This window comes from Coregonus clupeaformis, unplaced genomic scaffold (genome assembly GCF_020615455.1).
Source record: "Coregonus clupeaformis isolate EN_2021a unplaced genomic scaffold, ASM2061545v1 scaf1154, whole genome shotgun sequence".
In the NCBI taxonomy this organism is placed as follows: Eukaryota; Metazoa; Chordata; class Actinopteri; order Salmoniformes; family Salmonidae; genus Coregonus; species Coregonus clupeaformis.
In genome coordinates, this window is record NW_025534608.1 from 117,426 (window position 1) to 144,244 (window position 26,819).

Genomic DNA, 26,819 nt, shown 5'->3' on the forward strand with positions numbered 1-26,819 from the left:
ACTAGAGATCCTGGTTCGATTCCAGGCTCTGTCGTAGCCGGCCGCGACCGGAGACCCATGGGGGGCGCACAATTGGCCCAGCATCGTCCAGGGGAGGGGAGGGTTTGGCCGGCAGGGATGTTCTTGTCCCATCGCGCACTAGCGACTCCTGTGGCGGACCGGGCGCAGGTGTACGGGGTTTCCACCGGCACATTAAGCGGGCACTGTGGGTTGTGTATCGGAGGACGCACGGCTCTCAACCTTTGCCTCTCCCGTGTCCGTCCAATTGGATACCACGAAATTGGGGAGAAAAAGGGGGTAAAATACCAACAAAAAAAAGTTACATTATGTTAGAGTTTGAAGAGCGAGTAAAAGGCAAGTGTGTGAGGTCATACAGACTTTTTTCCACATTTTGTACATTTCTTGTACAAAGTGGGATTACAATTGATTTAAAATAATCTGTAATGTCAAAGTGGAAGAAGAATTCTAACATTTGTATTAAAAAAAAGAATGACTAATAAAAACACAAATATATCTTGATTACATAAGTATTCAGCCCCGAGTCAATACATCAATCACCTTTGGCAGCAATTACAGCTGTGTGTCTTTCTGGGTATATCTCTAAGAACTTTGCACACCTGGATTATACAATGTTTGCACATTATTCTTTTTACAATGCTTCAAGCTCTGTCAAGTTAGTTGTTGATCATTGCTAGACAGCCATTTTCAAGGCTTGCCATAGATTCTTCAAGCCGTATTTAAGTCAAAACGTCTTGGTAAGCAACTCCAGTGTATATTTGGCCTTGAGTTTTAGGTTATTGTCCTGCTGAATGGCGAATTTGTCTCCCAGTGTCTGTATGAAAGCAAACAACCAGGTTTTCTAAGATGTTGCCTGTGCTTAGCTCTATTCCATTTCTTTTCATCCTAAAAAACTCCCTAGTTCTTGCCAATGACAAGCATCCCCATAACATGATGCAGCCACCATCATGCTTGAAAATATGAAGAGTGGTACTCAGTGATGTGTTGTTGTGTTGGATTTGTCCCAAATATAATGTTTTGTATTCAGGACAAAAAGTGTATTTCTTTGCCACATCTTTTGCAGTCTGTACATGATTCCTTCTTTTCGCTCTGTTAATTTGGTTAGTGTTGTGGAGTAACTACAATGTTGTTGATCCATCGGTTTTCTCCTATCACAGCCATTAAACTAACTGTTTTAAAGTCCCCATTGGCCTCATGGTGAAATTTCTGAGCGGTTTTCCTTCCTCAATGGCAACGAGTTAGGAAGGACGCCTGTATCTTTGTAGTGACGGGTGTATTGATACACCATCCAAAGTGTAATTAATAACTTCATCATGCTCAAAGGGATATTTAATGTCTGCTTTTTTAATTCTTACCCATCTACCAATAGGTAACCTTCTTTGCGAGGCATTGGTAAATCTCCCTGGTCTTTGTGGTTGAATCTGTGATTGAAATTCACTGCTCGACTGAGGGACCTTACAGATAATTGTATGTATGTGTGGGGTACAAAGATGAGGTAGTTATTCAAAACACTATTATTGCAACTTATTATGTGATTTGTTAAGCACATTTTTACTCCTGAACTTATTTAGGCTTGCCATAACAAAGTGGTTGAATACTTATTGACTCAAGACATTTCAGCTTTTCATTTGTAATTAATTTGTAAAAATGTCTAAAAACATAATTCCACGTTGACATTATGGAGTATTGTGTGTAGGCCAGTGACACAAAATCTCAATTTAATCCATTTTAAATTCCGGCTGTAACAAAATATAGAAAAAGTCAAGGGGTGAGTACTTTCTGAAGGCACTGTAGCTAGCTAGCCATAGTTAAGAGAAGTGGCATGACATTTGGTTTTGTTTAAACTCAGCGATCTGATTCAGAGAGCCCTCTTTGAACACTGGCTGGTGGGTCGTTGTTAGGGGAGTTCTGGGAAAGAGCTTTGGTTTGAGGTTGGAGAGGAGAGGAGGCCAATGTCATGCAGAGCGAAACCGGCACTAGGCCAAACACAGGAACAGGAAATTAAGCACACGGACTGAGACAAGAGGGTCGGATAGGCTATACACACAGCGTGCATACAAACACACACACATAGTTTATACATACACACACACACACAGGGAGGAGATGAATGCTGTTCCTTCAATCAGGCCAGTGATTTAAGTAATCAGAGCCCTGTAAGGGTTTCTTTCCACATGATGCTGGATACAGCCACTGACAATTATTACTGAGACTGAATGAGGCCCTGATATAGAACACTGATGTAGGATGCATCCTAATGGTATCCTATTCCTATTTAATGCACTACTTTTGACGAGGGCCCATAGGGCTCTGGTCAACAGTAGTGCACCATGAGGGAATAGGGTACTATTTAGGATGCATCCATATCAGAGTGTACTACATCAGGGCCTCCAAGCCTCCACATGTTGGATGAGGTTTTAATGTAGACTGGTCTGAGAGCAGCCAGTAAGTTTAGAAATATCATAGATGGATGAGGAAAGAGATGGATTTATAAGTACAAACACATAGATGAGTAATATATGGACTGAACTGAGTATAGTGTGCATGTAGGGGATGCAGAGGTGTGTGTAGTGATGTTAATGGTGGGGGGATATTCATGGAATAAATCCATTATCTACACCCCCCTGTTACCTACCCATGGACTATTCCATTATCTACACCCCCCCTGTTACCTACCCATGGACTATTCCATTTGCTACATATCACTGTGTTACCTACCTATGGGCAGCTACAATATCTCTACATTGTTCTTACATGCCCTTGCTATTTTTACCTAGAAGTGACATTAACTTTCACGCCTGCTGATCACTGACCCCTGCATAACACTGGTCCTGGGCAAAACGCACACACACACCTGCATAACAGACTGTGTGAGAAAACACCAGTGACGTGTGAAATAGAAACAGCCTCCAGTCCAAAGACCAACAGCCTCTGTAGCTCCAGCTAGCTCCTCACTACGCTTGCATCCCAAATGGCACCCGTTCCTTCATAGAGCACTACTACCCATGAGGCCCTGGTCAAAAAGTAGTGCACTAAAAAGGGAATAGGGTGCCATTTGAGACGCGTCCTATGCTGTGGAGCTGTTGTGTGACACAGTGATATATGGCAGTTAAATACCAGAGAGAAGAGAGAGAAAGAGAGAGAAGAGAGAGAAAGAGAGAGTAAGAGAGAGAGAGAGAGAGAGAGAGAGAGAGAGAGAGAGAGAGAGAGAGAGAGAGAGAGAGAGAGAGAGAGAGAGAGAGAGAGAGAGAGAGAGAGAGAGAGAGAGAGAGAGAGAGTTCAGCAGGTAACAGCTTTACAGCAGTGTTCAGCATCCACCACCCTGGAGAGTTTGTCCCTCTCAGTCCAGCATCAGCAAATCGTATTCAATTTACCAACTAATCATCAAGATGTTGATGATCCATCTAAATTAGTTGTGTTAGTGTTGGGCTGGAACAAAGCCTGCACCTCTTGCAGCTCTCCAGGATTTGGTTTGAGTCTCTTCTAGAGCCTCAAAGCCTGTGAGCAAGCAGCAGAGAGAGAGACAAGAGAGGTACTCCCACAGCTGAACAGATGCTCACACAGCAGGTTTACAGTCTGTTAGGGGACGTCACAGACAGAATAGATAATGGCAGAGACACAGACAGTGTGTAAAGAAGTCACTCAGCAAGTTGAGTTCACTTCATAAAAGCCAGCAACCACGACTAATGGCTTAGCCTACTGTGTTAGAACAACTGGAGCTACGCTAGTCTACTAGCCTAGCCTACACTGTGTTAGAACAACTGGAGCTACGCTAGTCTACTAGCCTAGCCTACACTGTGTTAGAACAACTGGAGCTACGCTAGTCTACTAGCCTAGGCTACACTGTGTTAGAACAACTGGAGCTACGCTAGTTCTACTAGCCTAGCCTACACTGTGTTAGAACAACTGGAGCTACGCTAGTCTACTAGCCTAGCCCTACACTGTGTTAGAACAACTGGAGCTACGCTAGTCTACTAGCCTAGCCTACACTGTGTTAGAACAACTGAGCTACGCTAGTCTACTAGCCTAGCCTACACTGTGTTAGAACAACGAGCTACGCTAGTCTACTAGCCTAGCCTACACTGTGTTAGAACAACTGGAGCTACGCTAGTCTACTAGCCTAGCCTACACTGTGTTAGAACAACTGGAGCTACGCTAGTCTACTAGCCTAGCCTACACGTGTTAGAACAACTGGAGCTACGCTAGTCTACCAGCCTAGCCTACAGAAGTTAGAACAACTGGAGCTACGCTAGTCTACTAGCCTAGCCTACACTGTGTTAGAACAACTGGAGCTACGCCTAGTCTACTAGCCTAGCCTACACTGTGTTAGAACAACTGGAGCTACGCTAGTCTACCAGCCTAGCCTACACTGTGTTAGAACAACTGGAGCTACGCTAGTCTACTAGCCTAGCCTACACTGTGTTAGTACAACTGGAGCTATGCTAGTCTACTAGCCTAGCCTACACTGTGTTAGAACAACTGGAGCTATGCTAACCTGTTAAACCGGCTTTCCTGAGCTATACCACACTGCGTGTGTATGTAGGGGGATGTGAGAAACTTACTCCTCAGCCTGAAGTGTCCCCACTTGCGCCACCGAATAGCTAGTTTTTTGGTGACTGGTAAGACACGTCGGGAGGGCGGTCACGTGTGCTAGCAAAGCAGAGGTCCTGGGTTGGAGCCTGTGTGAGACCGAATCAGGAGGAAGTGGTACTCTCTAAGCAAGCAGGGTGACGTCCTTTACATGAACATACAGGAGGCTTACCCAAGGATATCTGGTGAGCTTGGAATAACATAGAGACACGGGTGTGTGTGTGTGACCTGCTTCGTGACCCCTCCACCTCCTGCCAGGCAGGTTATGGTGACCTTCATCTCCAGCTGTTGGATGGTACTTCCCTCACACACGTCCTCCCCAATGTCTCCACGCACAACATCCAGCAACACACACACACACACACAACACGCATGCCTACTTTATAATGAATACTTACACTGAAAACAGGAGGGGAATACCATGCACCCTCTAGCTAACAGAGTGTTACCTTGTACCCTGTCTAACATAGTGGTACTCTTGTACCATGTGTAGTGTTACCCGTGTAACAGTGTGCATTACCCTGTACCCTGTGAAACAGTGTGTTACCCTGTACCTTCTGTGTAACAGTGTGTTACCCTGTACCCCTGTGTAACAGTGTGTTACCCTGTACTCCTGTGTTAACAGTGTGTTACCCTGTACCTGTGTAACAGTGTGTTACCCTGTACCCTGTGTAACAGTGTGTTACCCTGTACCCTGTGTAACAGTGTGTTACCCTGTACCCTGTGTAATAGTGTGTTACCCCTGTACCCGGTAACAGTGTGATACCCTGTACCCTGTGTAACAGTGTGTTACCCTGTACCCTGTGTAACAGTGTGTTACTTCTGCATCTGTGTAACAGTGTGTTACCCTGTACCCTGTGTAACAGTGTGTTACCCTGTACCCTGTGTAATAGTGAGTTACTCCTGTACCCTGTGTAATAGTGTGTTACCCTGTACCCTGTGTAATCAGGGTGTTATTCTGTAGCCTGTGTAACAGTGTGTTATCCTGTATGAAGTGTGTTACTGTACAGTAACAGTGTGTTACCCTGTACCCTGTGTAACAGTGTGTTACCCCTGTACCCTGTGTAACAGTGTGTTACCTTTTACCCTTTCTAAGAGCTAAAGGCTATTGGCACGCAGCAGCAGCGGGACTTGAGAGTTAGCACTACTTTAGTGCTCATAATTAAAACTAAACCCCGCGTGAGGAATGTTTGAGGATTAATTGAGCGCAATACACCGTGTTCTGGGGCGGGGAGAGAGAGAAAGATGTAATTCCGTAGCACCAACAGAACGCAGGAGGATTAAAACAGTGGAGAGCTCTTGTTCAATATCACCAACACAGACAACACACAACAGGTCCCCAGCAGGTAGGCTGCTGCTTTAGTCAGTCCCTCCCCCGGAAACCTGGACACTACGGTGAGCGGCTGACAAAATAATAAAACACACACTATGGCCTCATATATCAGCCATCGGCGCGGGTCTCCTGCCTTCGCAGCACCATCCAACCGTCTCTCTACTGCTCCTTCAACCAGCACCATCCAACCGTCTCTCTACCCTTCAACCTAGCACCATTCAACCGTCTCTCTACTGCTCCCTTCAACCAGCTCCATCCAACCGTCTCTCTACTGCTCCCTTCAACCAGCACCATCCAACCGCTCTCTATACTGCCCCTCCAACCAGCACCATCCAACCTGCCTATCTACTGCTCCCCTTCAACCAGCACCATCCAACCGTCCTCTTACTGCTCCCTTCAACTAAGCAATCCATCCAACGTGTCTCTACGCCTTCAACCTAGCACCATTCAACCGTCTCTCTACTGCTCCCTTCAACCAGCTCCATCCAACCGTCTCTCTACTGCTCCCTTCAACCAGCACCATCCAACCGCTCTCTACTGCTACCCTTCAACCAGCAACCATCCAACCGTCTCTCTACTGCTCCCTTCACCAGCACCATCCAAATCCGTCTCTCTATTGCCCCTTCAACCAGCACCATCCAACCGTCTCTCTACTGCCTTCAACCAGCCACAACTGTCTCTCTACTGCCACCTTCTACCAGCACCATCCAACCCGTCTCCTCTAAACTTCCCTTCAACCAGCTCCATCCAACCGTCTCTCTACTGCTCCCTTCACCAGGACCATCCAACCGTCTCTACTGCTCCCTTCAACCAGCACCATCCAACCGGGCAGTCTCTCTACTGTCCCTTTTCAACCAGGGCCATCCAACCGTCTCTCTACTGCTCCTCTTCTACCAGGGCTGGGAGCCAGAGTTGCAGAGCATGAAGCACAGCTTTGAAGAGGTCAGATGGGAAGCACTTGACTAACATTACCAGAGTCTTAAATAGAAAACAGCACAACCTCTGCTCTGCCCTGCCCTGACATTCTTCCAGACCACAGGGAGATTCTAACACTGCATGTTTTCTGCTCCAAACATCTAGACAAACACAAACAAGAAGGAAGAGAACCTGCAAAACTTGCCGTGGACATTAGCTAGTCAACACAACTCTGTGCATACGGATATAGAAGACAGAACAGACAGGGAGCAGAGAACTCTACTCTCCATATGGATATAGAAGACAGAACAGACAGGGAGCAGAGAATCCCTACTTCCATATGGATATAGAAGATAGAAATGACAGGGAGCAGAGAACTCCTACCTCCATATGGATATAGAAGACAGAACAGACAGGAGCAGAGAAACCTCAATTCCATATGGATATAGAAGACAGAACAGACAGGGAGCAGGAGAACTATACCTCCATATGGGCATAGAAGACAGAACAGACAGGAGCAGAGAACTCTACTCTCCATATGGATATAGAAGACAGAACAGACAGGAGCAGAGAGAACTCTACCTCCATATGGATATAGGAGACAGAAACAGATAGGGAGCAGAGAACAATCATATGGATATAGAAAATCAGACAGGGAGCAGAGAACTCTACTCTCATATGGATATAGAAGATAGAATAGAAGGGAGAGAGAACATTATTAAAATAGAAAAAGTGATTTCATATGGATATAGAAGACAGAACAGACAGAAGAGAACTTCTATGGATATAGAAGATAGAACAGACAGGGAGCAGAGAACTCTTACTCTCCAGAAGAGAGAAGTATGGATATAGAAGATAGAAACAGACAGGGAGAGAGAACTCATCCATATATGGATAAGAAGACAGAACAGACAGGGAGCAGAGAACTCTACTCTCCATATGGATATAGAAGACAGAACAGACAGGATAGAGAACTCTACTCCAGTATGGATATAGAAGACAGAAGGAGGCAGGGAGCAGAGAACTCTACTCTCCATACTGGATATAGAAGATAGAACAGACAGGGAGCAGAGAACATCATAGGATAAGAAGACAGAAGCAGACAGGAGCAGAGAACTCTACTCCACATATGGAGATAGAAGAGTGAACAGACAGGGAGCAGAGGAACGATCATATGGATATAGAAGACAGAACAGACAGGGAGCAGAGAACTCTACTCTCATATGGATATAGAGACATACTGTCTCCAAGTCCTCTGCCTGGAGAGTGGCCCTACAACATACTGTCTCTAAAGGTGTCTCGATACTCTCCTTAAAAAAGACCTTTTGCTTGAAAAACGCCTTAGCCAGATATACACTTCCTCAAAATAGTCCGAATGAACCGAAGATCAAGAAATCTGTCATTAATTGCGAGATGTTTGCTCAGTAGATCTAGATGTTTGGTTCAGTATTTCTCAAGTAAAACAATGTGTATGAAAAACAAGTCAGTCTCTCATTGAATGACAACAAACACTTTACTGAAGAATCCCTACGTTGACCAATCACAGACGTAAAGGCGTAGATTCGTACCGAACTTCAGCTTGTCTTCAGAAATGTACACAAACAGCGTAAAAAGGCACAAAATATCGTCATAATATGCAGAAGCGGTTTTTGGATGGGAAACGCATGTGAACCCCTTAAGTCCTCTGGTCTGAAGAGGCCTACAGCAACTGTCTGCGTGTGTGAACCCTTTAAGTCCTCTGTCTGAAGAGGCCTACAGCATATGTCTGCATGGGGAACCCCTCTTTAAGTCCTCTGTCTGAAGAGGCCTACAGATATGTATGCGGGGAGAACCCCTTTTAAGTCCTGGTCTGAAGAGGTACAGCATACTGTTCATGTGCGTGTGAACTCCCTTAAGTCCTCTGTCTGAAGAGGCCTGGCAGCATACTGTCTGGCGGTGTGAACCCCTTTAAGTCCTCTGTCTGAAGAGGCCTACAGCATACTGTCTCAAGTGGGAGGTGAACCCCTTTAATTCTGTCTGGAAGAGGCCTACAGCATATGTTGCCGTGCAGGTGAACCCCTTAAGTCCTCTGTCTGGAAGAGGCCTACAGCATACTGTCTGGCGCAGGTGAACCCCTTAAGTCTTTGTCTGAAGAGGCCTACAGCATACTGTCTGCGCGGTGTGAACCCCTTAAGTCCTTGGTTGGAAGAGGCCTAAGGCATACACTGTTCAAGTGCGAGGTGTGAACCCCTTAAGTCCTCTGTCTGAAGAGGCCTACAGCATATGTCTGCGTGCGTGTGAAACCCTTAAGTCCTTTTGTCTGAGAGAGGCCTACAGCATACTGTCTGGGTGGTGCTAAGTCTCTGTCTGAAGAGGCCTCGATTGTAGTCTGCGTGCGGGTGAACCCCTTAATCAGTCTGAAGAGGCCTACAGCATATGTCTCAAGGGCAGTGTGTGAACTCCCTAAGTCCTCTGTTGGAAGAGGCTACAGCATATGTTGGAGGTGAACTCCCTTAAGTTCGTGAAGAGTAAGCATATGGTTATGGGCGTGTGGAAGTCTGTCTGGAAGAGGCCTACAGCATAGTTGCGTGTGTGAACCCCCTTTAAGTTCTGTCTGAAGAGGCCTACAGCATACTGTTTGCAGTTGTGAACTCCTTAAGTCTCTGTCTGAAGAGGCCTGACTGGCATATGTCTGCGGTGTGAACCCCTTTAAGTCCTCTGTCTGAAGAGACCTACAGCATACTGTCTGCGTGTGTGAAAACTCAAGTTAAGTTTTATTGAAGAGGTGACAGCATATGGCTGGTGCGTGTGTGAAACCCCTTAATCTCTGTCTGAAGAGGCCTAAGGAATGGTTATGCGGTGGGGAACCCCTTTTAAGTCCCTCTGTCTGAAGAGGCCTACAGCATACTGTCTGCGTGTGTGAACCCCCTTAAGTCCTCTGTCTGAAGAGGCCTACAGCATACTGTCTACGTGGGGAACCCTTAAGTCCTCTGTCTGAAGAGGCCTAAGCATACTGTCTCGTGTGTGAACCCCTTAAGTCCTCTGTCTGAAGAGGCCTACAGCATAATGTGCGTGTGTGAACCCCTTAAGTCCTCTGTCTGAAGAGGCCTACAGCATACTGGTCAATGCAGGGGTGAACCCCCTAAGTCTCTGTCTGGAAGAGGCCCACAGCATACTGTCATGCGTGTGTGTGTTGGGTGAGTTGGGGGTTGACAACAGCAGAAGAGGCTGTGCCCTACAGGTGTGCGAGAGGGGGTGTGATCACCTCAGACCCAGTGTTGACACACACCGGGACACCTGCCGACAACACACACACACCTAAACAAACCCCAGGCCGGTGAGAGGTCACACCGCCACCCCTCTGCATGATGCCACCACCTCAGGGATGTCCCAGGTGTGTGTGTGTGTCCAGCAACATCATTTATGTGAGGTCACTACACAGAGAGACAGGGCACCAATACACAGAGTCACTTCTCAAAACTACCACCAAGCCATAGCGTGACATTAGGACTGTCACAACATGCCACAGCTTGGTCACCAAGGGCAAGAATCCACACACACACACGACAGTAGTCACCAAGGGCCAAGTCCACAAACATCCCATAGCAAACACTGAGTAGCACTGCAGTGACAGTAGCATGGCAACCTAACTAACTGCCCCATATAAGGTGAAGCATGTGGAAAACAAGAAACACCAAGTATCCTACTTCATGAACATATAAGGACATTTATATGTCACCCTCCACACACTGAAACAAGTCACTGAGTCACCATCAATTTACCATCATCCATGGCAGAGCTTAAACTGTTTCCTGGAATTTTGGAATTTCCAGGATTGAAAGTAAATGTAGGACAGGAAATGGAAACTGAAAAGTTCAGGTGGGGATATTCCTAAAGTCTATCGTTAGAGAACTGAGGAACTAAATGATTCACCATACTGTAAATCAAATCGTATGTCACATGCGCCGAATACAACTGGTGTAGACTTTAACGTGAAATGATTGCTTATGAGCCCTTCACAACAACGCAGAGTTTAAAATAAGTAAGAAAATAGTAACACAAGAGGAATAAACTACTTATCCACAGCAAAACATGAAGCATCTGGTGTCATCCAGGAGAACTGACAGTAACAGAACATGAAGCATCTGGTGTCATCAAGGAGGACTGACAGTAATAAAGCATCTGGTGTCATCCAGGAGGACTGACAGTAATATAACATGAAGCATCTGGTGTCATCCAGGTGGACTGACATTAACAGAACATGAAGCATCTGGTGTCATCCAGGAGGATTAGACAGTAAAAAAGAACATGAAGCATCTGGTGTATCCAGGTGGATTGACAGTAAAAGAACATGAAGCATCTGGTGTATCCAGGTGGACTGACATTAACAGAACATGAAGCATCTGGGTGTATCAGGAGGATTGACAGTAACAGAACATGAAGTATCTGGTGTATCAGAGATTGAAGTAAAAAGAACATGAAATGGGTATCAGGTGGACTGACATAAAGAACATGAAGCATTGGGTGTATCAGGAGGACTGACAGTAACAGAACATGAAGCATCTGGGTGTATCAGGAGGATTGGACAGTAAAAGAATATGAAGCATCGAGTATCCAGGTGGACTGACAATGGTAAAGATAGGAGGATTGAATAAAAGAACATGAAGCATCTGGTGTATCAGGAGGACTGACAGTAACAGAACATGAAGCATCTGGTGTCATCCAGGAGGACTGACAGTAACAGAACATGAAGCATCTGGTGTCATCAAGGAGGACTGACAGTAACAGAACATGAAGCATCTGGGTCATCCAGGAAGGGACTGACAGTAAGAACAGAAGCATCTGGTGTCATCCAGGAGGACTGACAGTAACAGAACATGAAGCATCTGGTGTCATCAAGGAGGACTGACAGTAACAGAACATGAAGCATCTGGTGTCATCCAGGAGGACTGACAGTAACAGAACATGAAGCATCTGGGTCATCAAGGAGGACTGACAGTATCAAAGCATCGGTGTCATCCAGGAGGACTGACCAGTAATATAACATGAGGCATCTGGTGTCATCCAGGAGGACTGACAGTAATATAACATGAGGCATCTGGTGTTACCCAGGAGGACCGACAGTAATATAACGTGAGGCATCGGTGTCATCCAGGAGGACTGACAGTAACAGAACATGAAGCATCTGGTGTCATCCAGGAGGACTGACAGTAATAGAACATGAGGCATCTGGTGTCATCCAGGAGGACTGACAGTAATAAATAGGAGCATCTGGTGTATAGGAGGACTGATAGTAACAGAATAGAACATTGAGAGGATGACAGAATAAATATTGGTGTATCAGGAGGAGATATAGAAAATGAGGATGGGATTATCAGGAGGACTGACAGTACTATAACATGAGGCATCTGGTGTTATCCAGGAGGATGACAGTAATATAAGTGAGGATTGTGAATCAGGAGGATGACAGTAATAGAACATGAACATCTAGAATCAGGAGGACTGACAGCAATATAACATGAGGATCTGGCGCCATCCAGGGAGGACTGACAGTAATATAACAGAGGATCTGGAGTTATCCAGGAGGACTGACAGTAATATAACTGAGATCGGTCATCCAGGAGGACTGAAATATAAAGGATGGGATAGGAGGAGAAGTAATATAAGGAAGATCTGGTATAAGGACCTGAAGAATATAATGAGGATCTGGTGTATCAGGAGGATGACAGTAAAGGAAATGAGATAGGTATAGAGGATGACAGTAATATAACATGAGGGATCTGGTGTATCCAGGAGGATGAAAATATAACAGAGGATTGGTGTCATCCAGGAGGACTGACAGTAACAGAACATGAAGATCAGAATATCCAGGAGGACTGAAGTAATATAACAGTGAGGGATCTGGCGCGATCCAGGAGGACTGAGAAGTAATATAACATGAGGCACTCTGGTGTTACCCAGGAGGAATGACAGTAATATAACGTGAGGATCCGATGTATCAGGAGGACTAGAGGAAATAACAGGATTGGGATAGAGATGAATAATATAATGTGAAGCATCTAGCATCCAGGAGGATGACAGTAATATAAATGAGGCATCTGGGTATCAGAGGACTGACAGTAATATAATGTGAAGATTAGGTATCGAGGAGGAATACAGTAATATAACATGAGGATTGGGTTAAGGAGGACTGACAGTAAGAACAGGATTTAGGAAATGTAAAGTGAAAGAGGTGGGGAGATAAGGATCCCAGGTTGACTTGGTGAGCAAACACCCGGGAATGAACATGTTGAGTGATGATGAATTACGTACACACATGCATGCAGACACGGCCCTGAGTTTCCACAGCAAACAACCTTCGGACTCTAGCGCTTCTGAAGCCCAAGTACAGATTACACACACTGCCAGGCACTAATGGACAAAAAGCAATGCTTATTAACACACGGGAGTACAAGCGGCACTAAACCTAAGAACTAGACCAAAAGTAGGAACTACCCCATCTTAACTGTCCCACTTACCCAAATACATTAATTTAGTATTTAGCAGATGTATCAGAGCGATTTAAAGTATTAATTTAAGATAGTAGGTGGGAAACCACATATAAATATAGTAAGTAATTTCCAATAAAGTAGCGATATCAAAGTAAGAGCTAGTAAGCTGGGGGGAAAAGTAGTGTAAATTCAATAGGGGTGCTGTGGGATTATTTAAAATACTTGTGAAGTAGGGTTTAGATGTTTCTCAGATAATGGGCAGGGATCTGCTGTGCTAGTTAAGAGGAAGCTGGTTCACCCATTGGGGTGCCAGGACAGAAGAGTTGGACTAAGATGCCCCGTTGGGGTGGGAGGGCAAGAGATCAAGGGGAGAATGATTGGGAGTAGGTTTGAGCAGAGCCTGAAGATTAGGGAGGGCAGTTCCTCTTGCTGTCATAGGTAAGTATATGGTATTGTATGTGAATGTATAGTGCAATAGAAAGTAAATATCTTTAATGTAATATGATGAATATGATAAATTATTGTGGCAAGTGACTATAATGAAAAAGTGAATGGTGGGAGAGAAAATTAAATAAATATAAATGATGAATAGATGGGGTTAGGGACAACGTCACGAAAACCATGTGCCCACGCCCAGGGGCAGAAGTGAGGTTGTTGTGATTGATGGCAGATTGATAGCAACAATGACAAGAAGTGCATGGGGGAATCAAGGATTTGTCTTGATACGATCTGTTTTGAGGTGTTTGAGATTTATGTTATGCTAATATGGCTAAAATTCACTAGCTAGCTAACCAACAACTTTTAACTATGTATATGAGAGACAACAAGTGCTCATTGTGCAAATGTATTTATGTTTTCAATAAACATTGGACCGAAATAAGTTTAATGTTGTCAACAATCTAAGAACGGCCCATAGTTGGCACGTTGTTGTAAACAACAACCCATAAGAATAAAAAAGAAATGTGTCTTCTCTCCCACACGCCCTTAAGCAGACAGACACTGGTTTTTCTCGACAAATCATTATTCTGATTGTCTACCAAACGGTCCTCTTAGACGAGAGACATGGCCCCAAATTAACACTTGTGGAGAGCTATTAGTCTGCCTGAACATTAGACAATGGGTTTTACAAATGACAGGGAGTTTTAGAAGAGGGAAGTGTTGCAGTGATTTGAGCCCACAGGCAAGGAAAATAACACAGACACCTTCAGTATGTGTGTGTGTGTGTCTGTGAGATGCACGGGACGTGGTGGAAGGAAACCTGGCTCGTGTGGGTGTCCAGTAAACAGATGATTGTGTTTGGGGAGACCATCCAAATTCTCTCCACACACACACACACACACACACACACACCCACACAGAGAGAGAGATCCCAAAATCTGGCTCTTCAATAATGGAATGTTTATTTAACGTAATCTCTACGATGATGTGTAATGACAGAGAGATGACTTCTTATGGGGGGATGGAGGAGAGAGGAGAAGGAGAGAGGAGAATGGATGGAGGAGAGAGGAGAAGGGGATGGAGGAGAGGGGATGGAGGGGAGAGGAGTAGGGATGGAGGAGAGAGGAGAAGGGATGGAGGAGAGAGGAGAAGTGGGGAGGAGAGAGGGAGAAGGGATGGGGGAGAGAGGAGAAGCGGATGGAGAGGAGAGGAGAAGGATGGGAGGAGAAGGGGATGAGAGGAGAGGAGAAGGGATGGGAGGGGAGAGGAGAAGGGATGGGAGGAGAGAGGGAGAAGGGATGAGGAGAAGGGATGGAGGGGAGAGGGAGAATAGGGATGGAGGAGAGAGGGGAAGGATGGAGGAGAGAGGAGAAGGGATGGAGGAGAGAGGAGAAGGGATGGAGTGAGAGAGAGAGGAAGGGATGGAGGAGAGAGGAGAAGGGATGAGGAGAAGGGATGGAGGGAGAGGAGAAGGGATGGGAGGAGAGAGGAGAAGGGATGGAGGAGAGAGGAGAAGGAGATGGGAGGAGAAGGGATGGAGGAGAGAGGAGAAGGATGGAGGGAGAGGAGAGAGGGATGGAGGAGAGAGGAGAAGGGATGGAGGGGGAGAGGAGAAGGAATGGAGGGGAGAGGAGAAGTGAGGAGGGAAGGATGGAGGGGAGAGGAGAAGGGATGGAGGGAGAAGGGATGGAGGAGAGAGGAGAAGGGATGGAGGAGAGAGGATGAAGGGATGAGAGAAGGGATGGAGGAGAGAGGAGGAAGGGATGGAGGGGAGAGAGAGAAGGGATGGGAGGAGAGAGGAGAAGGGATGGAGAGGGAAGGGATGGAGGAGAGAGGAGAAGTGGAGGAGAGAGGAGAAGGAGAGGAGAGGGAGGAGGGAAGGAGAAGGGAGAGGAGAAGGGATGGAGGAGAGGAGAGAAGGGATGGAGGAGAAGGGATGGAGGAGAGGAGTAGGAATGGAGGAGAGAGGAGAAGAGAGAGAGAGAGAGGGGAGAGAAAGCACACATAAAGGGATCAACAAGGCAGGTAGTGACAAGAAGGGAGGTTCGCTAGGGACAAGGGTTACTGAAGTGTACAAATTGGGTTTGAGAGGAAAATGAATAATAGTGTAGTGTATACTGTGTCATGTTTGCATGAACGAAGAATGACAAACAGGCCCATTATAGGTAGTCCGACACAAAGAGAGAGAGAGAGAGAGAGAGGAGGGGAAAAACCCCCTCGGTTTTTGGCCCCCTTGATGAGGGGGCAGGGGCTCCTGTTCTGGGTTGAAACCCCGACAGCATGTGGAGTGACTGGCTCTGCTTTCTATACATGGGGTTAAAGCCCAAAGCTTAACTTCATTCAGCATTAGATGGGATATGGGAATGAGATTGGACAGTGCTTTACAAGTCACCTACCTGTTAGAATGGCTATTCAAGTAGTCAACGGATGTCATTGACAATGCCATGCAGGCTTCAATTGTAGCCTTTTTTTATACCTAAATGCATGTGTTCAGTTGACAGATGCAATGGTGGATGTGCTCCCCAGAGCACTGGGAAATCCATATCGGTCCAAGCCAGGCACTGAGAGCCCAGGTAACACATTAGCCTACAGCCAACATGGCTGAATACATACATGTTGCCTGGAGAGTAGTTTCTCCTGAAGTCTCAGTCTGTAGGATGAGATGCTGTAGGTCGGTATTTTATTAGGATCCCCAGTAGGTAGGCTATGGAGTAAAAGCCTTCTCGTTTCACAAATCTGTTGTGCACAACTCCCAAAGAGTGAAATGCAAATTGTTGGCCTGTTTTGAAGAGCTCTCAAACGCCGAGGTCAATGTTTGAAAATCATGCAGTCGTTTTCATGATAACAGCCCACTACAATACACATAGGAAACGCATCTACTTAACTACGTTTCCATCCGAACCGTGCAACAGTAGCCTACTGTATCATTGCCACGCAACATTGTAGCCGCGTGCCTGGTAAACGATCAACTCTGAGGTTTGTTCCATTGATTAGGGTTGGAACTCACGCGCTAGATGTATTACAAAATTAACACTACACTGTAGCCTTCTATGCTCTTTTCTTGACTCGCTCCCCAGTTGTAAGGACACAATACGTTTCTACCAAGCATATGGTGGCTCGTTGTTATCCCAATGTTATCGAACCAGACCAACAATCTGTGTCGATTTCTTAACATCATTCTTAACCAAACTCAGCCGCTGAAAAGTGAAAATACACAGCCATGATCGGTCGCTTACCTCAGGAATGGTAGTTGAACACGAACTCGCTGTCCAAATCGGTTCGTCTCCTCTCTTTTTACAAACAAAACCCAAACGAAGTCCTATTGTCAACGTTGTCACCGTCCGTAGAAAGTTCAGATCTTCCCCAGGAGATAAAACATTGTGAGACGCCGAAGGGAGAGAGCGAGCAAAGACGCTGTAAATTCCGGAGAAATATGAGACGATATGGAAGTTTGACACTTTCCCCACGACAAGCGATTATTCTTCACGCCAAAAAACGTAATCACAGAATGAATCTTCAGATGTGTTTCAGATTCAAACACGAATACACCTTTGGATTTTGTCCGCCCTCATGAATTGGCAAGAAACTGTACGCGCCGCGGTACAGCGCCCAAGAAAAAGAGGGATGGAGTATGTTCTCTCCTCCCCCTCTCGCTCTTCCCAAAAAATACACAGAGCCTGTACGTATCAGTTTACACACAAGACGGGGGAGAGACTCTGCAAACTTTCGAGAAAAGCCGGAGAAAACAACACTGGCAGCGCCCAATAAAAAGAGGGATGGAGTATTTTCTCTCTCTCCTCCCCCTCCCTCGCTCTCTCTCCCACAATACAATAGACCGAGCCTGTACGTATCAGTTTACTCATAAAACGGGGAGAGACTCTGAAAACTATCGTGAAAGTCGGAGAAAACCAATATAGCCCTCCACCATCTCTTCTTCTTTTCACTCGAGACAAGAAAGAACCACTGGACGCCCCGCGAACAGCTTTGTTCGAAGTTCGAAATGAAAGCGCAGCTGTGCGTCCAATGCTGTACAATTCCAGAATAATCTGGAAAGTTGTAGGCTAGGGCTACATTGTAATCTGTTCGTTTTGTCGAGGAGATTATTATGCTATATCAAAATCCAACCTGGATGTAAGACCGACTGTCACCATTTCTATCAGCTAAATCTCTGAATATGGTTGTCAGAGGCCACGGTGGGGTCAAAGCCTACTGAGCCCGCAATCGTATATAATTCTCGCCTCGTGGATACAATAGTTACATTGTTTCCTATGTTTGGTTAGGGGGTAGTGTATGTATTAGGCAAATAACATCCCTTGAAGCAATGTTACAGTAGGCGTAATGTCATTATTGCTTTATCAATTATAACTGATGCAGGCTAATACACGATGCATAAATGACTCAACACACCCCATAACGTGTCACGATGTAATAGATACTTGTTTGTGTGTGTTTCTACTCATTCATTCATTCGTACTCAGTTCTCTACTGGGCCACACAGTTGCTGTGAAATATGAAATATCAAATAAGTAATTGAAGTCAGCCAGTGTTTGGAGAGAAACAGATTAAGCCTGGCCATGCTAGACTGGGTCCAGTGAAAACAACCAGGCTGGGTCAGGGCTGCTGGACACACAGAGGACAACAGTTAGGTGTGAGTCCCAAATGACACCCTATTCTCTTTATAGTGCACTACTTTCCTCCAGGGCCTGGTCAAAAGTAGTGCACTGTAAAGGGGATAGGGTTCGATTTGGGACACAATCAGGGTCTGAAAGGTCAACAATAAAGCCACCTGCTCCTGTTGAAAGCCTGATGTCGACCATTGGCTTTTGACCCCACTGGTGACCTGTGACCTTTCTACATGCCAGGTTTTGATATCACTTGTGCATGTGTAATCCTCCATGTTGTTGTTGTTTCCAGTCTATTGAGGTGTGTGTGTGTGTGTGTGTGTGTCAGCTCTTACACAAGTGTGTGTTCTTCTTCAGATTCAGTGAGTTTACTACACACAAATAAACCTATCTCATTCTCTCATTCCACTCAAGTGCCTCTTAGAGCCACCATAAGCCTGGCCAGCGACAGCAAGGCTTTCCACTGCCAGATATTAGACTGGTGACTGGTGACTGGTGACTGACTGAATGGTGACTGGTGACTGACTGAATGGTGATGCTTCTGTATAAGCCTGCTCCTCTTACTCAACCGCACCTTGACAACCGCAACCCTTTCCACACACACAGAAGAGCTGGGACTGTGGTGTGTGTGTCTCTGAGTACCGGGTGTCAGCGGTGAATGATTTATGAGTATGTAAATGAGGCTGTCAGAGGACAGTGTGGAGTCTGCCCATGAAGGCCTGCAGGGGACAGAAACACACACAAACTGACATATCAAAGCAGAGAGGGAAAGACAGAGGGAAAGAATGACTGAATGAAAAAAAACAGGGAGAGAGAGAGAGAGTAATGACAGCCCGACTCAGAAAATGAAATGAAATAGTGACTGACCATGGAACACTCCACTCTGCCATCTACAGTTATCTGTTGTGGTTCTCAGTAATGAACCAATTGTCTGCTCTCAACATGGAACTGTCACAGAGTTGTTTACCAGAGCCATGACAGAACGGAGGGTGCCGCAGCAAAAAACATTAGGACAAAGAGGAATTGATGAGGGGGATGGAGAATGCTGAGGCTCGCACTGTCACGAATCTCGACATTCGCTTTTACTTGTTTTTCTGCAGTTTAACAAATATGAATATTGATCATGCAATCATGGTGAATGGGCTATTTTCTTTTGCAATCATGTGGAACTGCAAATTGAGTGATTGTTCATAGAAAATGACTGTGACAATGACTTCTTCTCGTCACAATAAAGGTGTAATAGACAGGTATGGTAGGTGTACCATACCAGAACTCCATTCACTAATGTTACAGTGACAGTGCCCTCTACTGGTTGAAAATGGTGGTGCATCAAAACAACAACAGTCAAACACTTGTCGAACAGCAGGAAAGAAGACAAGCAAGATATTTTTGTTTTTGTTTTTTGCTGATCTAGACTATTATTCTCAAAATTGCTTTTACTGTCATCTTTCTTCCAACCACTTTGTCTTCCCCATCCTCATAGATGTTGGAATGTGAAGCCCAGGCATGTTCATGAGAGACTGCCAGTGGAATAGAGGGAGGGGAAAGACTGTTGATGGACTAGGGAGAGGGGGAGGACTGTCGATGGACTAGGGAGAGGGGGAGACTGTCGATGGACTAGGGAGAGGGGGAGGACTGTCGATGGACTAGGGAGAGGGGGAGGACTGTCGATGGACTAGGGAGAGGGGGAGGACTGTTGATGGACTAGGGAGAGGGGAGGACGGATGGGCTAGGGAGAGGGGGAGGACTGTTGATGGACTAGGGAGAGCGGGAAAAAGGGGAGGACGTCAATGGACTAGGGAGAGGGGGAGACTGTCAATGGACTAGGGAGAGGGGGAGGACTGTTGATGGACTAGGGAGAGGGGGAGGACTGTTGATGGACTAGGGAGAGGGGGAGGACTGTTGATGGACTAGGGAGAGGGGGAATAAGATATTGAAAATGAAAAATGGAGAAACAATAGAGTTTTATTTTAAGCCCAGAGAGAGAGAGAGAGAGTCAGTCTGTGATGGGTCTCAGCTCAGTGGTACCTGTCACTATGATTTATTACATTGAAATATCACAATACTGAGATTACAGAAAGGGAGTGTACACACACACACTGTACATACACAGACAAACACACACACACACACACACACACACACTGTACAGACACAGACAAACACACACACATACACACACACACACACACACTGTACAGACACAGACGAGAAACCGATCAAGAAGTAGGGAGAAACCAGAAAAAGGGTTCTATATCACTGAGGCTGAAACTTCAGCCAATCGTCAAATTGACCCTTAAATGGGCGACTTCCCAGTAAATAACATTGTCTTTAAAGAGCTCTATTCAACTCTTATTTTCACTGCCTCGCCGATCAACAGAGATAGAGATTGTGATGGGCTCCCAAATGAAGACAAAGCATTTGTTCATTCTTAGAACTCTCGAGTTTAATCAGCGTGTCGGTACGGAACAGTCAATCAGGTTCCGTCAACCTTTAAGAGCGTTCCCATCAGTCACTGGTTCTCTATGATAGCCCCGAGGGTGTGTGTGTGTGTGTGTGTGTGTGTGTGTGTGTGTGTAGATTCTGGAACCATCCCATTAGGTGTGTGATAATTCTGTTTAGGTAAATTAATTGTGAGGAGTTTCTTTGACCCACAATGCAACACTTCAGTCACGCCACCTCGTTTTCACTAAGCCACTGCATCTGTTTGCTGTAATGATTAAAATGGAACACATTTTCTTAATCTCTTGAAATCATAATGTGCCTTAGAATCACCCCATTACTGCATTTTCTGGCTGGTTGGCATCAAATAATAGGCTTTGCCGAGCAGAACAATCCAATAAAAAGTTATGAATGTTTAATCAGCGTTTATGCCGTCTTTCACATAACCTTCATGTGCCCAAAACAATATTACTAACTTTCAGAATGACAAATGGGCTTCATCAAATACTTTCCAGCTGCATTAAAGTTCCCATTTGATATACAGTGCCAAAGATATCTTATGCAATAACTTCAGATTTCACGCCCATTGCCTAGTATTGATGTACTGCTGCACTAAGAAAAGTTCAACTTTGTGTGCTGTATGTATGTGTGTGTGTGTGTGTGTGTATGTGTGTGTGTGTGTATGTGTGTGTGTGTGTGTGTGTGTGTGTGTGTGTGTGTGTGTGTGTGTGTGTGTGCGTGTGTAGGCTACTGTGCGTCTGTCGTGCGTGCGTGCGTGCATGTGTGTGTCCTTTATTCACCAAGCCAACCTGGGAAGGTCCTAGTCCCCAGCTGACCATTTTCACTTTCCATTTCTATCAACTCCAGCTATTACTGACAATCCTGGAAACTGCCAGATGCTTGTCATGCTCTGCTTAAGATAAGTCAATTGAAGGTGAATCAGTGAGTTGCTCAGTGCACTTCCAGCAAACCATGGAATATCTCCACCTGACCATTTGCAGTTTCAATTTCCTATCAGTCCTGGATATTACTGAACAGGGTTCATGCCCAACGCGGCGGATATTACTGAACAGGGTTCCCCAACTGGCTTCCCTCAGGATATTACTGAACAGGGTTCCCAACTGGCTTCCTCAGGATATTACTGAACAGGGTTCCCAACTGGCTTCCCTCAGGATATTACTGAACAGGGTTCCCCCAACTGGCTTCCCTCAGGATATTACTGAACAGGGTTCCCAACTGGCTTCCCTCAGGATATTACTGAACAGGGTTCCCCAACCCGCTTCCCTCAGGATATTACTGAACAGGGTTCCCAACTGGCCCTCAGGATATTACTGAACAGGGTTCCCCAACTGGCGGCCTGCTGGATATTACTGTAGAAAATGCTTGTCATGCTCTGCTATGGCTTGGTAGTTTGGCACTGACTCCATGTTCTTTTCCATTTGTGTTTGTGTGTGTGTGTGTGTGTGTGTGTGTGTGTGTGTGTGTGTGTGTGTCACTGTTAGAGTTGACCAGTAGGTGGCAGTAAAAGCTTGTTTTAAAAGTTCTCACTCTAAATTAAAGGGACAATCTGTTTGTGGTTGCAGTAAATATATGACTTGTGATTGTTTTTACAGTCCAGTATGTAACTCTGACATAGTACAGTAAACCACACTTTACAACAGCAGCCTCTTCCTGAGGACAGAGCTTAGCCTGGATGTCATAGGAATCACAGGAGGTTGGTTGGTGGCACCTTTTAATTAGGGAGAACGGGCTTGTGGTAATGACCGGAGCGGAATCAGTGGAATGGTATCAAATCCATCAAACACATGGTTTCCATGGTTTCCAGGTGTTTGATGCCATTCCACTTGCTCCGTTCCAGGCATTATTATGCAGCCGTCCTCCCCTCAGCAGGCTCTGTGTATAAATATAAAACTAATAGACATGTACTCATCAGGAGGACCATGGTCCACTACCCCAGTTCCACATATACCAGCTATAGTATATTACGTACAATTTGTTTCAAACCACTTGCTCATCTGTGTCATATAATATACACACATCAACACCTACACATAGACTACAGGCACACATGCACTAACTGGGAAAGATCATTAACTTACAGTTGACCTTCTATTCGCTAGTAATAAATATGAATCCCCAGAAGGACTCTAGTAGTAGTAGTGGGTAGTGTTTAAATAGAGCTTTGTGTTTGGATAACATCGGGTTAATGGGGCGTCTGTGTGTTTATGCAAGGGCACCTGTAAGATGATTTCTGAATGTCACTGTTGAAGTTTACAATGGGGGAGAGACGTGTGTGTGTGTGTGTTTGTGTGTGTGTGTGTGTGTGTGACTCCAGTCATACCATTGAAAGGTAAACAGAGGGAGGAGAGATAGATATATATATATATATATATATATATATATATATATAGAGAGAGAGAGAGAGAGAGAGAGAGAGAGAGAGAGAGAGAGAGAGAGAGAGAGAGAGAAAGGAGAGAGAGAGAAAGGAGAGAGAGAAAGAAGAGAGAGAGAGAGATAAAGAAAGAAAGAAAGAAAGGAAGAAAATGAAGAGAGAGAGAGAGAGAGAGAGATAGAGAGAGAGTAGAGAGAAGATAGAAAGAGAGAAACCAACTCTCTCCAAATCAAGATAGCATGCATCCATGTTATAACAGACAGGGTATATAAGTGAGGTTTTTTATGGGTGGTCGGGGACATACTGGCCGGCTCTGGGGAGGAAAGACTGGAAGTAGAATGGTCCCGGGGTCTCACTTCCTGCTCTGGAGCACCACAGACGCCCCTACGGCCCCCAGCTCAACTTTCTCACGCTGGGAGCCAGAGAACACCAGAGAAGAACACCACCACAGACCCTCCTCTATCCCAGAGATCCCCCTCTGCCCCTATGCCATGCTGCATTGCCATGGAGAGAGAGAAACTGTAATGTACACTGCTTGATTTGAAGATATGAGAGAGAGAGAGAGTGGAGAGACTCAGGTGAACGAGAGTGTGAGATGTGAGCGTTTGTGTAGGTGGTAGGTGTAATAACTCCAGCAGAGGATGTCTTAGAACAACATTTGAGAGAACAGTGTTATGAGCGGATGAGCTTGTGGAGCGAGAGAGAGAAACAGAGAGAGAGAGAGAGAGAGAGAGAGAGAGAGAGAGAGAGAGAGAGAGAGAGAGAGAGAGAGAGAGAGAGAAGAGGAGGGAGAAGGAGAGAAGAAGAGAGAGATTGAGAGGGAGGGAGGGGGAGAGAGAGAGAGAAAGGGTGAGAGAGAGAGAGAGAGAGAGAGAGAGAGAGAGAGAGAGAGAGAGAGAGAGAGAGAGAGAGAGAGAGAGAGAGAGAGAGAGAAGAGAGAAGGAGAGAAGTAGAGAAAAGAGAGAGATTGAGGGAGGGAGGGAGGAGGGGGAGAGAAAGGGTGAGAGAGAGAGAGAGAGAGAGAGAGAGAGAGAGAGAGAGGGGAGAAGGAGAGAAGAAGAGAGAGATTGAGGGAGGGAGGGAGGGAGGGAGGGGGAGAGAAATGGTGAGAGAGAGAGAGAGAGAGAGAGAGAGAGAGAGAGAGAGAGAGAGAGAGAGAGAGAGAGAGAGAGAGAGAGAGAGGAGAGGATGTAGGCTTTCACAGCTTCACAGCTTCCTTAAGTGTCCTGTGGATGACGCACTCACCACCGTAGCAGCATACGTGTTGGGAGCATCAATTCCCAGCACAGCCCTCTGGCAATTGGAATCTGGAAGTTTCTCAAATAACTCAAACTGACCTCACTACCCCTCTTCCACCCCTCCACACCTCCTCCATCCCTGTCCCCATCTCCTCATCTCTATCACCTAATCCCAGGCTCTCTGTGTCACACACACACACACACACACACATACACACACACACACGCACAGTGTCTTACTGCATTACTTCCTCTGAGGGGTTAGGGGTCAAGGGTCAGGGATCCCCTCAACTGTCTCCAGGGAAACGCAGGGGGATGTGAACCTCCGTCCGACTCTGAACGCTGTCCCTCGACGCTGTCACACGCTCCCCGAGCCGCCCCCAAACCCACCCCCGAGGCCTCGCAATACACTCCCACACACCCTTTCTTCCTCCTCACACACTCGCTCACACACACTGACACACGCGCCCCGGCACAGTTCTCATGATGCTGGGCCCATGGTGGTCCACCTCCACCCTGTCCTCTGGCCTGGCTGTCCCCCAGGGATGTGTTCTTTATCTCGGATACGCAACAACTCCCAGGCCCAGGCCCCAGACAGGCCATGTGCTGCTGCCGCTCTACAACAGGGAGGTCTTCATTCACGGCCTTTCTTCAGAGCCGTATGGTGTTTCATTCTGGCTTTTAATCAATAGTAAATTAATCAGATTTGTCATCAATAACTTGAATGAATCAATGAAGTGCAGAGTGCAGACAGAGAGCAGTCGATGCAGAGAGCAGACGAAGTCACACAGGCCCTGAGGACAGAGAAGAATAGAGTACCACTGCTGCACAAACCCAACTATGTGAGCAGATATTACAATGACCAGAAACATAAAAACAAACCTACAGTTAACTGCCAAAATAAAGGAAACACCAACATAGTATCTTAATAGGGCATTGGGCTACCACGAGCCGCCAGAACAGCTTCAATGCGCCTTGGCATAGATTCTACAATTCTTCCACGAGAAATTCCACAATTTGTTGTTTTGTTGATGGTGGTGTCTGAGGCGCCACTCCAGAATCTCCCGTAAGTGTTCAATTGGGTTGAGATCTGGTGACTGACACACACACAAACACTAACACACACACACTCTTTAAACCCCCTATGCTCCTGTGAGACCCCTCTTTCAAAGTCACTGAGATTTATTTTTTATGCATGACTCTAAGCATGATGGGATGTTAATTGCTTAATTAACTCAGAAACCACACCTGTGTGGAAGCATCCCACATTTACTGTGTTTAGTGTTTCCTTTATTTTGGCAGTTACCTGTATATGTATGCATACAGTGTACTGTAGGTGGAGAATAATTTTGAGGCTGCAGAAGCTATAGGAGATACATGCTGTACACACACACACAGAGACACCAGAGGAGGATGGTGGGAGAAGCGATAGGAGGACGCGCTCATTGTAATGGCGTAAATGGAACGGAGTCAAACACGTTGTTTCCATGTGTTTGATACCATTCCATTGATTCCATTCCAGCTATTACAAGGAGCCTGTCCTCCTATAGCTCCTCCCACCAGCCTCCTCTGACACCCCCCAGACACTCTTATCCAGAGCGCATTACAGTTAGTGAGTGCATACATTTTTGTTTTTATCATACTGGCCCCCGGGAATCGAACCCACAACCCTGCCGTTGCAAGCCATGCTCTACCAACTGAGCACACAAAGATGTGTATATGGTGTCATTCACCACCAGAGATCAAAGCCAAATCAAAGATGAATCACAAAGCGGCAGCAGCGCCCATCCGATGAATCTCCTGCACTACTTTTTAAAAGCTTTATGAAAAGATCACCTATTGGGAGTGAGCAGAACTTTCTAATAACGACCTAATAGTTCACACAGGGGTTTCTACCTGATCCAGACAAATTGATACTGACACACCATCAAAACAAAGCAAAACATGCTCAAAGATCCTAAATCCTTCTATTAAGATGGATAACAGACTATAATCTCTCTGGGGGGAATGCAGAATATCTTTCTTTGAAGTCAGATAAAAAACGTTCAGAGATCAAACCGACGTGTATCTCTTAATCTTCCTTAAAACCAGAGGAGCTTTCATTCAAACAAACAGGGTAGAGGGTCTCTCTCTCTCTCACACACACACACACACACACACACACACACACACACACACACAACACACACACACACAGTATCAGAGTCCTAACGGGGCTAAGAGGAGGAGTTAAAATAGAACATGTTTCCAGAGTGTGAGTTTTATGGAGTTCTCAGGCTACTGAAGTGGTGTGTGTGTGTGTGTGTGTGTGTGTGTGTTTGTGTGTGAGAGAGAGAAAGAGGGAACAGCTGAGGCCAGCAG

At 45.8% G+C, this 26,819-nt stretch overlaps 1 pseudogene; it reads right to left on the reverse strand.

Annotated features, from left to right (window-relative positions):
• Window positions 1–17,185, reverse strand: part of LOC123486341 — a 128,584-nt pseudogene extending 111,399 nt beyond the window's left edge.
• Between the last annotated feature and the right edge of the window lie 9,634 nt (window positions 17,186–26,819).